The following is a 12,067-nucleotide window of genomic DNA, read 5'->3' on the forward strand; positions in this document are numbered from 1 at the left end:
AATCATACTGTTGTATTGCAGATAATAATAAAAACTATTTAACTTATCAAGAACCTACAAATATATTATAAACAAATAGAATAACATTATAATAGTTTAAAAGTAGTTTTACTACCTACAAATTTTCTACGCTAATTTTTGAAATATGTTAACATTTAAATTTTTAACACAATTGCGTACAGTTTCGGTAACATTGCTTTTAAAAAAAAAATATTTTTGTTGAATCTTATAAAAATATTTTAAGTAAATTCTTTAGTTTGCTTTGCATTTAATACAGAAAAAAAACAGAATATAACAAGTAATCTTTGTTATGCTTTCAACTTTGTAAAATGAATTTAAATTAAACCAAGAGTTTAAGCTTTATCAGATTAGTTAAAAACTGTTCTATTAAGAAAAAATTTAAGTGTTTTTTAGTCAGTTTTACGTTTTTTAAACAAAAAACATTTTAAAACAAACTAAAATCTTTACTCTTGACCAACTTTCAAAAAACTTCGTCAAATAAAACTACTTTTAAAACACAATTTCAATCATATTTTAAAACAATTATTTGTTTAAGTTATTTAGATTTTTTCAAATGTTAGGATAAAAGCTTTTCTAATTCATTTTTAGTGTTTTTTATTGTTCATTATCTTGTCTTTAATTGGAGTATTTAGGTAACTAGAAACTATTAAATAAGTAAAAGTTCATAAAGTTTACTAATTAAAGATAACTATAAACTACTTACTTAATTAGATTTAAATAAAACTTCAAGCTTTAGTAAAATACGATTAAAACCTTAACATATTGTGAAAACCATTTTAAAATATAAGTTACTACTTACATTTATAACTAAATACAAGCTATAAAATAAAGTTGTTTACTAAACTATACACGAATTAAAAATTAAATATTTATACACTAGTAAAGTAAATAACATGGAAATTTTGTTTTATCAGCTAAAACAGATTTATAGGACAATAAATAAGCAGTTTTTGATCAACTATGAATGAATTAGAATATGCTTTTATTAAATTAAGTATTATAAAAAAAAACATAGTTTAGTTTCCTATTCCATAAAATACAAAAATTGACAACAACATTTGTTTCAATGTAAAAAAAATATATATAACACATTAATAAACCTACAAAGAAAACATATAAAATAGTATAAAAAAAAATCTAATAAAATATGTTGGTCAGCTTTTTATGATTATCTTGTTCTTAAATTTTCTATTTCATGTATAGTATATTTAGCTCACTGATAAACGGATTACTATTGAATTTATCATACTGCATACTATTTTCTACTTACTACCAAACAAAACTAGCTTTAAAGTTTTAATTAAAATGCACTTAACTCTAACAAATTCCTTTTAACTACATGTAGTCTTTTTTTAACTACTGTCAATTAAATATTTTTTTTTAGATAAAGTAAGTAATTAAAAAATATTTAAAAGTAAGGTTAAGCAACACTAACAAATAGCTAAATACTAGCTGTTGTAAAATGATAATAAAAACATAGTTCATAACGTGATAAGCTAAAAATACAAAAACAAAACGCTTATTTTTTTTTTGTTGTTTCATTGTTTAAAAAAAGACAAACTTCACGAGTTAAAACAAAAGAGTTTATAAAGATATATTTGACTAATAAATTTTGTATGCAAATAAAATTAGTTGTAATCATATGTAACTTTTTTATACTAGTTATTGGTGTTTCTCTGAAATATTTGAGCAATATTTAAGGCTACTTAAAACATAAATATTTTTTTAACTTTTTAATACTTTTTCTGTTTAAAAAAATTCTAATAACTATTAGTAGGTTTTAAATAACAAAAAAAAAAAACTATCAATCACTACTATTCTTAAAAAGATTTTTTTATTCCAAGTTAAGCTTGATGATCTTAAGTACAAAACACAATAAAACTGATACATGTTAAAATTATTTGACTTCTTAAACAAAGCACAAAAGTTTACTGTACAGTTGCTTAACATTAAGCTAAATGTCTTATACTTAAGTAAAATGTTTAAAAAGTAAAATTTAAGCTTGATACATTAAAAAAGTATTTTATGCATCCATACAAATATTATTTGTATGCATTTACTTATAGTAGCATTTTTAGTAACATTTAAATTAATGATTAACATGCAAACAAAATAAAATATTTCATTTAAGTTTATTTTTTGTTGTTTGAGCTTTAATACATAATTTTATGGTTTAAATTTAGCGAAATCTGATACAGTGGTTCTTAAATTTTTAAAAGCCTGTGCACAGTAAGTAACTAAAGAATAAGTTGTAATTAAACTAGACAGTTAGGTATATAAGCTCTTAGTATTAAAACTAATAAGGTTGTGGACATTTATCTCTTTCTAAATAATTTAACAAATTTTGTAAAGATTAATTTAAAAATTTATTTTTCAAACAACAAAATGACACTTTTTTTTCTACGGTTGGAAAGTTTTTTTTAACTTAACAGTTTTTGTACTTAGTAAAACCATTTTTATAAATGTACTACTGTGCTGTGTATAGGTGGACTATTTGAAAAATTTGATCTTAATGAACCTTTTTTTATTTTGTGAGTTATATATTTAAAAATAAGACATTTTAAGTTTCTAAATAGTTGTAAAAAAACTTCGACTCTTAAAATGAAATCTAGCTTATTTGAAAACTTTTTTTTTTGTATTTTCCGCTTTGTTTTTAAAGATAAAAGTATTAATAAAGGATTAATACTATTATACAAAAATGTTTATTATATTACTCTATAAAACTCTAGTTCTTTTATAAAGTTTATTAATTAAGGAAAATTTTACCACATTTGCATACAGAATATACAAGAAGATTTTATTTTAGTTTTATTGTTCATAAAAAATCACAGATTTTTATTTTTTTCTTAAAAAGTCTGAAAAACTCTCATTGACGAAATAAGTAAAGTATACAAACAAACTTAGTTTTATTTTCCTGTCACTTTTACACTGCTTAAATGAAAAAACAAAACAAACAAAGTACAAATGTTTACTAATCTAAATAAATAGTTTATTACATAGAAAGTTTGCTTAAACTACTTAATCTAAATTTATTGCTTTAAACTTGTTCCTTTAAAAAAAAAATCCTGTAATTTTTTTTGGTTTTATAGAGGCAAACAATCATACATTTGTTAAAATATAATTGTTTTATAAAAAGAAACTATCTGGGTTTTTACCATATTATATATACAACTGTATTCTAAACACTTTACATAGATAAAGTTTAATTTTTTAATAAAAATTCTTTTAAGTTTAAAGATTTAGGTTTTTTTAATTTTTAAATGGTATATGTTTTTAATAAATTAGTAACAGAATAAATTGTTTAGAAGTCAATTTAGAATCAGCTTTTATTAAGAAAGTTTGTTGTTACTAACAAACTTAAAACTTCAAGCTGTTGAGTTAAGTTGAGGCCACACTTGCTAGAATAAATTACTTTTAATTTTTTCTTGAATTTTCTCCTAACCTACCATTGTAAGTAAAGCACAGTTACCAGAATTTTATGAGCAAATAAGTAATTACTCGAGCACGACTTTTAAATCAAGACAAGAGCTAGTTATTCAGTATTCAGAACTTTTATTTCTTGAGTTCAAGCAAACGTTTAAAATACAGTCTACTACACTTCAGTACAGTTTGAAATCCTTTAAACTATTTTTAAAAACAAATTACAAACTTATTCACTTCTTTGTCTTATCAAAACCTTAGTGGAAAGATCTATCAAAACGAAAATACAACAGAATATAAGTTGATTACAAAGAGTTTTGCACCATATATAAGTTTTTAAATACTCAAGTTTAAAGTTGAAAAAATACATCTGACGACCTAAAAAAAACATACCAAAATCATACAAATGAACATTGGTAAAAACTAATGAAGAAGAAAACGGTTGCTATATTAAAATTCAGCACTTAGTATTATTTCGTGTTTAGTTAAGCTTAAGTAAGTAGCTTAATAATTTAGTTTCTTTGTGTAAAAGTAGTAGAGTTTATTTAACACAGTAAAAAAAGTCAACAGTAACATATAAAGTCAAAGAATCTGGTTTAAAAATAAGCTTCTCGATAATCGAGATTCAAAATACTACTTTTTTGTTTTTTTTTTGTTGGCCTATACCAAGGGCTGGCAAACTTCAACTCGCTAAGGATTAAAGTGCGATTCGAGCATGTTTTTGTTTTCAACCGTATACGACCTGTTAAACTTCGGCTTGCAAAACGTTCCCTAGATTTCCCAAGGTTTAAAGTGAAGATTAAAAAAAGGTCTAAAGTAAATTTCAAGGGCAATTTAAACTTACACTAGGCATTTTTATTTTTGAAATGGAGAGGAAAAAAGTGTTAGGTACAATTTACGAGAAATAAAAAAAAGTTACACTAGTACTTTTGGGTCTGTTATGAAGAGTAAATACTAGAACTACAAATACAGCCCGGGAACATTTTTATTTAAAAAAATGGCTCGAGGCCACCAAATGCCTGGCGCCGACCCATGGTCTATAGCAGTGGTTCTTAACCTGGGGTAATCTCTATAGTCTATACTCTATAGTAAATTTATTGTGATAAAGATGAAACATATGCTTAAAAATTATTTTGTACAAAGATAGTTTGTAGATTTCATATTGCTAAAATTATTTACTTTTTGTTTTGGTTATCAAAAAACTTTAGTTTTCTGAAAATATAATTATAAAATTTCAATTGAGTCTTGTTATAAAACATTAGAATACTACCTTCAGTAAATTTAGAACGTAAAAGAAGAAGATTGAAAAATCCTTTATTCTGTCTGGACTTAAAAACCGCAAATTAAAAAAAAATTAGATAATTTTTTTTTTCCAAAAACTAAAACTTTTCTCATAAATTCTTTTGCTGTATTTAGTTTTAGTATTTAAACAGCTCACATTTTAGTAAAGATTGACTACAAATTTCTAACTATTTCTTATAGACCAGGGGTCGGAATATTTTTACAGATATCTGTCTAATTTTCTTTAAAAAATTTTCTCGCGGTCCACACTCTATAGAAAAAAGTCTTCTGGTAGCAGTAATTAAAAACAATTCTTAATCCACAAAAAAGTACTACTTTTGATCAAAAACGTCAGAAAATAAGACTAACAAAGTATAAGTTTTTAATATCTACTTAAATAAAAGTCTAATCGTAACTTTTGCCACAATTTTTTCTTATCGTTTACAAATAAGTATGTTATTTGCAGGAAAATACATTACGGGCTGCATTTTGCCAACCCTATCCAAGACTTTTTATGACAAAATTACAACTTTATGAAGTTTGTAAGATTAAATACTCTTAAAAAATGTGGTTTTTGAAACTTTTATATATTTTTTAAAATAAATTTTTGTATTATCGTCTGCTCAAAATTTAAAAACCGACACAATAATTACTAATTGTACTAGTCATTAAGTTTATTCTTAATTTTTTTATGCGAAATAAAGAGGGTTGGTGTCAAAAAGTACAGCGTCACTTTAGCACGGAGTGACATTTTAGCACGGAGTGTCATTTTAGCACGGCGTCACTTTAGCACAGACTGACACTTTGGCATGGAGTGACACTTTGGCACGGCGTCACTTTAGCACGGAGTAATTTAAGCTCTTTTAAAATGTTCATTAACATGATGTTCAATTACTCAATAACTATTAAGTTAACAAACAAATAAATGCGGAAATTAGTTCTAACTCCTTTGAAAATATCTTCCTAAAAAAGTATAAATTAAGTTTTTACTAGTAGCACTTTATTTTTTTTTTCTAAACAAGAAATAACAATAAAGCTTAACGGGTAAAAAAAAATTGAATTAGTTTATTTGTCGTGTAGTAGTCTATGTATAATTTTTCTGTCAAATAGAAAAATATAAAAAAAGATGCGAGACGCAAAAATGTAGAAATAAGAGGAAGTTTACATCTTAATGTATCGTGATGTTTATAGATATATATTTTTTTTTAATGGAACAAATAATTTTTAATAGGCTATAAAGTTACTTGAGCTTGTAAAAACGAAAGTAAATTGTTTATAAATATTTATTAACTTTTATTTTAAATTTACCCTTAAAGTTTCACCTTATCAAAATTAATTAAAGTTTTTTTTTGAAAACTTAAGAAAAAGCCTAAACCTTATATATATTGTTAGCTTTATAAAATAGCTTAAGTTGAAAATATGAAAGTAAAAAAAAAAAATTTTGTTGAAAATTGCATAGAAAATAAGTTAACAAAAATTGTAAATTTAATTTTAATTTAGTTTCATTAAAACTTACTCTTGTAAAGCACATTTAGATCTTGATAACTTTTAGTTTGCATGTTGCATAAGTCGATTTTAAGCTTTTAAACATAGCAGTACAAATTTTATTTAAGCAATAAAAAAATCAAAGTCAATTACGTGCCAAAGTTTCACTCTGCGCTAAATTGAAGCCGTGCTTTTCTGACTCGTTCCAAAATAAAGAGCAGCAGGGCTGCCAGAGTAATAATGAGTTTTTTAACTGAACATGAATGATTTACCTTAGTTAGTTTTAAATCAAATTGGTATGCCCGAGTGATTTTTTTAACTTTTCGGATTGACAAATTTCATGCCTGAAGAGCAGTCTTAATTTTAACTACCAAAGCAAATTTAATTTAAAATTTATATACAAAGACTTAAGAAACTTAAATACTTATTTTTATTTTAGCTTTAATTAAGTAGTGTATAATAGTTTGTATAACTAGAATTTAAAAGATTATTCAGGTATCATGATGCTACATAAAAACTATTTTGAAATCATTAAAAAAAAGTTCAAATCTTTAACAAAGTAATAAGAAATAACTAACTTAAAATTGTGATGGTCAAAAACTGTAAATTACTTTATTACAACTAGAACTAAACCGTTATGAAAAAAATCCTTGGTTTTTAACTTAAATCTTCGTACATATGTTATATGTTTTGATTTATTGAAAAAAAAAACAGTAATCTTTTCTTCAATAGGAGAAAATTTATATAGTTTATTCTTTTAAAACTTCAATTAGACTAGTTAAGTATTAGAAAAGTAAACTATATTTTTATACATATGGCAAATTTTTTTTTTATTACTTTATGTAATTAAAATTCTAACTAAATAGAACGAATATCACATAAAAGCTAAGCTCATTAAGTATTCTTTGAACTTGTATTTTAAACAATTTTTTTTATTAATTTTAAATAGCATTAAGTTGTTGAAAAGCTTAAACCGTGTTCTTTTTTACAATTGCTTACTAAATCAACTTATTAATTATTATTTTAAGCGTAAAATGCACATACCTTTATAAATGATTCTTATAACACTAAAGAGTAAGCATACCTTCATAAAAAGATAACTTTTAAGGCCTAAGTTTATATTTATAACACAATCAGGCAGTTTATCTATAGTTTATTACAATACACTAAAAAAATCATCTCTTTTCCATCAGCAGCTAAAAACTCTTGTTCAAAATTTCTCATAGTTTCCGCTGTTTTTTTTCTTTTTCCTGAACCAAAAGAATGCAATTGCGAGGTCGACTGTTGTAGCTGCAAAACAGCAAGCAGAAGCGGCGTTTCCTCTTTCAGAGGCTCAGCAGTTGTGTCACCGGTTGCAGTGTTTAAACAAACATACCTTTTTTTCGGCAACAACGACGTTACTGTAGTCCTCATCAAACACAGGGCAAAAATAAAACTTTTGACAACTTTTGTTACTTCTTCTTTTTAAGCGGTTAAAAGTCCTCCGAATTTTTCACTCGTTCGTCTCTTTGTCGACTCCAATGTGGGATTTTTGTATTCAAAGCAGTCGATGCCGTCGAGATTGAGGGTGGCCCTGAGTTATTCTCTGACCTCCTACCTTGTTAAGGGCGCCAACATTTTGCCGTTTCTTGCAAAAATTCGCTTCGCCTTGCATTTGTAAACGTCTTCGTCGTGAAAGGTGAAAATTTCGGTTTAAGTTTAAGCCTTCGTCTTGCAGTGGTCCATTGACTTGTAAGGCACCATGTTCTGACAAAAGTTTATAAGCATGTGAGTTTATAGCAATGATGTTTGTTTTCATCACGTTAAATCAGTTTTTAAAAATATGAAAAACAATTATGAAAAGATTGCATTTAAACCAAGTTTGATATAAATTTGAATTTTAAATGATGCAAGCATGCCAACTGATAAAAAAGAAGTGTTTATAAAAATATTCAGTTTAAAAAATATTTCTTGTTGTGTTTACGGGTCCCAAACTATAATTATGAATGCTATACTCAACCATTTTTTGTCGTTAAAACAGTTTCCCATAGGGTTTTAATGTGTCAAGTCTGCAACAAATTATAAAGCTTGTGTAAGCTTGAAAGACATACGAAAGAAGGCCATATGGAACTTTTTGGGAAACTCTGCACTATATTGTTCTTTTTTTGAAATAGAAAAAAACAGTAGTAGCTTATATGCTCGACAACATAGAGGTTAATTAAAGACGTTATAAATTTTTTACCCTATTTGTGTTTAGATTATATTAAAAGTAAGTCGAACTTAAAAAAGTAGTCTCTTGTATATAATATGTTCTCTATATTCATAAAACATTGTTAAATCATCATTCATTAAACTTAAACTGAATATTTGCGTTTTTTTCAATCTGAAATTTCAATATTAGTTATACCTATTTAGTCGTATTTTTTAAATCTTTTTCAGTACTGAAAATAACTTAAAGCCAACCCTACTTTTAGTTGGTATGTTAAACGGTTTACTCTTTCTACCCTTTTAAAATATAAAACCTTTTACCCGCTAACTATTAACTTCTATTTTTTTTTTTTTTAAAGCACAGTTTAAGGTAGGGGTGGGCAACGTACGGCCCGCGGGCCGGATCCGGCCCGCGAAGTGAAAATGACCGGCCCCCAAACCTTTTTTAAATTTAAATGGAATCCAGTCCGCGGACAAAATTGATCCGGCCTGCGAGTGGATGATCCGGCCCGCTAAGCATTTTCAAAATTTATATGAAATCCGGCCAACCAATGTAAATATTACAAAATTTGTAAAAAACCTTTTTAGAATTATTTTAATAAAAAAAAAATGTAAGACTTTGACCCTGAAAACGTTTGTAAAATTGGCTTTTTATTTTTGTGGTTATAATAACACTGTTTTGTTAAAGTATTTTTTTCTGTTTCGAGTCAGTTAAAGTAATGCTTTCTCAAATTATCCAAAAACAATTGTTTGCTGAACTAACTTTGATGATCTTACCTACCATAATGACTTTCATAAAAAATGGATGTCTTAAAAATTGTCTTTCCCAGATGTGTAGTGAGTTGTTCTTATACTTGTTTAGAAAAGTAAAAAAAAATCTTTTTAAGCATTGACAATTATTTTATGTCAAACTGCTCAATATTAAATTTTAATAAAATATTATAAGTTTAGACTACAATTTCCACTCTTTTTTGCTATTGATTTTTTTATTTTTGGCTTTTTGATTAATTATATGGTTAAGTTTAGTGATAAGCAATTGATGACAATAGTTTCACTTGATAATGAGTTTGGTCGTCGTTTTTCAGACTTTCAACAACTAATAGAATGATTTGATATTGTGTCATCATAGTTGACGTTTGACACCGAAAATGCACCTAGTATTATACGGTTAGAACTGCTTAACTTCAATGTGACAGTACACTAAAAAAAATTCAAACCTTATAAGTTTGACAGATTTTACGCCCTACTTAACAAGTCAAAGTTTGTTAATTTAAAAAAGATGGCAATGAAGTTACTTGTTCTGTTTGGGTCTACATATATTTGCGAACAAACATTCTTAACCATGTATATAAACAAAAGTTAGCTGCGTTCAAATCTTACTGATACCAATCTGCAGTCATTACTGAGAATATCTACTTCGAATATACTTCCAGATTTTAAACAACTTGTTAAAAACTTTGATGATCCACAAATGTCTCATTGACTTCTTTTTAGTGTAATCATTCTTGCTAAACTTTTTAATCTTACATTTAAAATATAATATGACAGTATTATATTTTAGTTTTTCGTTTAGTACTATTTTCATTAGTGAAACTTATCTTAATCCAAAAGTTTATTAAATTAATATAGTTATCATGTTTAATTATTAATTAATCTCTTTTTTATTTTAGTATTTCGGTACTTTATGTTATACTTTTATAAAAGTATTTTAGATGAATTGTTTGACAATATTATTTTTCGAGTACAGAACTTAGTTAAGTTTCATAAGTTGATTCATTATTGATATTTTGAAAGTAAAAGTACAAGAATTTTAAGCCAAAGTAGTTTTTTATCTAGGTTTAACTGTTTTTTAATATGTTGATATGAAAATTTAAATCAAATATATAATTTTTGTTGCTTTTAGTAGATTTTTAGATATATTTTTATGTATTATTGAACGAGCCAAAGTTTGTCAACTTCAAAATATGACTATGAAACTAGTTGTTTTGTTCGAGACTTCATACATTTGAAAACAAACATAACCGACCATAAACATTTAAAAAGGATTAGCTAATTTCAAAACTAATCGGTATTTCAGTACACTTGCAGAATTTCCCAAACCGTCATGCAACTAGATTTAAACAACTGTATTATATGATTTACCTTAAGTGTTTCATCGAGACTTTTTAATTTAATTTTTTCGCTTTTTATGGTAAAACTGTTTATTATATCAGAATTATTTGTTGTTTGGTTTCTTTTATACGTGCAAAAATATGTAATGAATCTTTATTAGTTTGTTCAAATTATAAGTTAATAGTTTAATTTTGTAATATTAGTTAACTTCTGAATATTATTATTAATATAAACTCCAGCCAAGGATTGGCAAAATTAGATAATTTCGGATAGTTAACAATTTTTCAATGTTTTAGCTTGAAATATTAGGCTCGAGTATTTTTTAGTAAGTAAGCTATTGTTTTTGTAAGACTAACTAGTATTAATTCGGTCCAGACTTATAATAAATATAGAGTTATGAATACTTAATAAAAATTTACACAAAGTTTCATGCTTGAGAACCTTGGTACTTAAAATATTAATTCCAAATTCTGAAATACCCGATCAATTAGCATCCAGCCGGATCGAAATCTTTTTCAAATTAGCTTCCATTCGGATCCGGATCTCTTTTTTTTAAATAAGTGTTTAGCCGGATCAGGATAATATTTTCAAATAAGGATCCGGATCTAAAAAAGGATCCAGCTGAATCCGGTAGATCACTAACTTGAAATGCTCCGGCCCGCTGAGGACTATTTTTTTTTGGATCCGGCCCGTCAACTATTTACGTTGCCCACCCCTAGTTTAAGGTATTGAATGCCTTATACTTTTGTGCTAAAAGTAAAGTTGTTCAGCCCATAAATACAATACAAAACTTTTCTAGCATCATCCTTAACAAAAAACCTAAACAATTTTTTTAAATAATTTAAACTCGCAACTGTTAAACCGTTTTGAAAGATATTGGTTACAGCATGTAAACAGTTTTTTTTTAAATTAAAGACATTGGTTTTATAAAAAAAATTTAAGTTTAACTTTTTGTTGAATTTACTTGAGTTGTTTTGATGAACATAACTTTATCGTAATAAACAGTTTAAGTAATAGTAAACTGTTTTAGTAAATACAAACACTTGTAGTTCAATTCTATACACGAACTATTTGATGTACAAAAACTTCGTGAATAAACTTTTTATCTACGAAAAAGTTTTTGTTATCTAAGAATAAAGAAGGTAATAACACTATATAAGCTAGGCTGCTTGACTGTCTGCAGGACTTTGAAATAATCCCAAATTACCCGCACAAAGTCGGCTGTGTAATGTGTTTGCAGTGCTTTGATGCACGGCAGCAACACAACCTCGATTGTGCAAAAGTACAAAACATCCTCTACCAACGATGCCACCGTCGTGTTCTCAAAATTAAATTGAACATGAGACTAGCAACGAATAAGTGCTGAGGCGTACTGGTCGCTATGTACAGTACTTCAAGCCAGTGCAAGTTTTGTTGGCTTGTTCATATATTGCGTTGAATGACAGGCGGGTTCCGAAGGCTTTGCTTTGCAACAAGTTAGCCGTTTGCAAAATTTCGGAGTTGACAAAAAGCATACTGACAATTGAAACATTCGGCGATCCTTCACTAGCAAGGAACTAGA

This window comes from Thalia democratica, chromosome 9 (assembly GCF_965202585.1).
Source record: "Thalia democratica chromosome 9, ktThaDemo2.hap1.1, whole genome shotgun sequence".
In the NCBI taxonomy this organism is placed as follows: Eukaryota; Metazoa; Chordata; class Thaliacea; order Salpida; family Salpidae; genus Thalia; species Thalia democratica.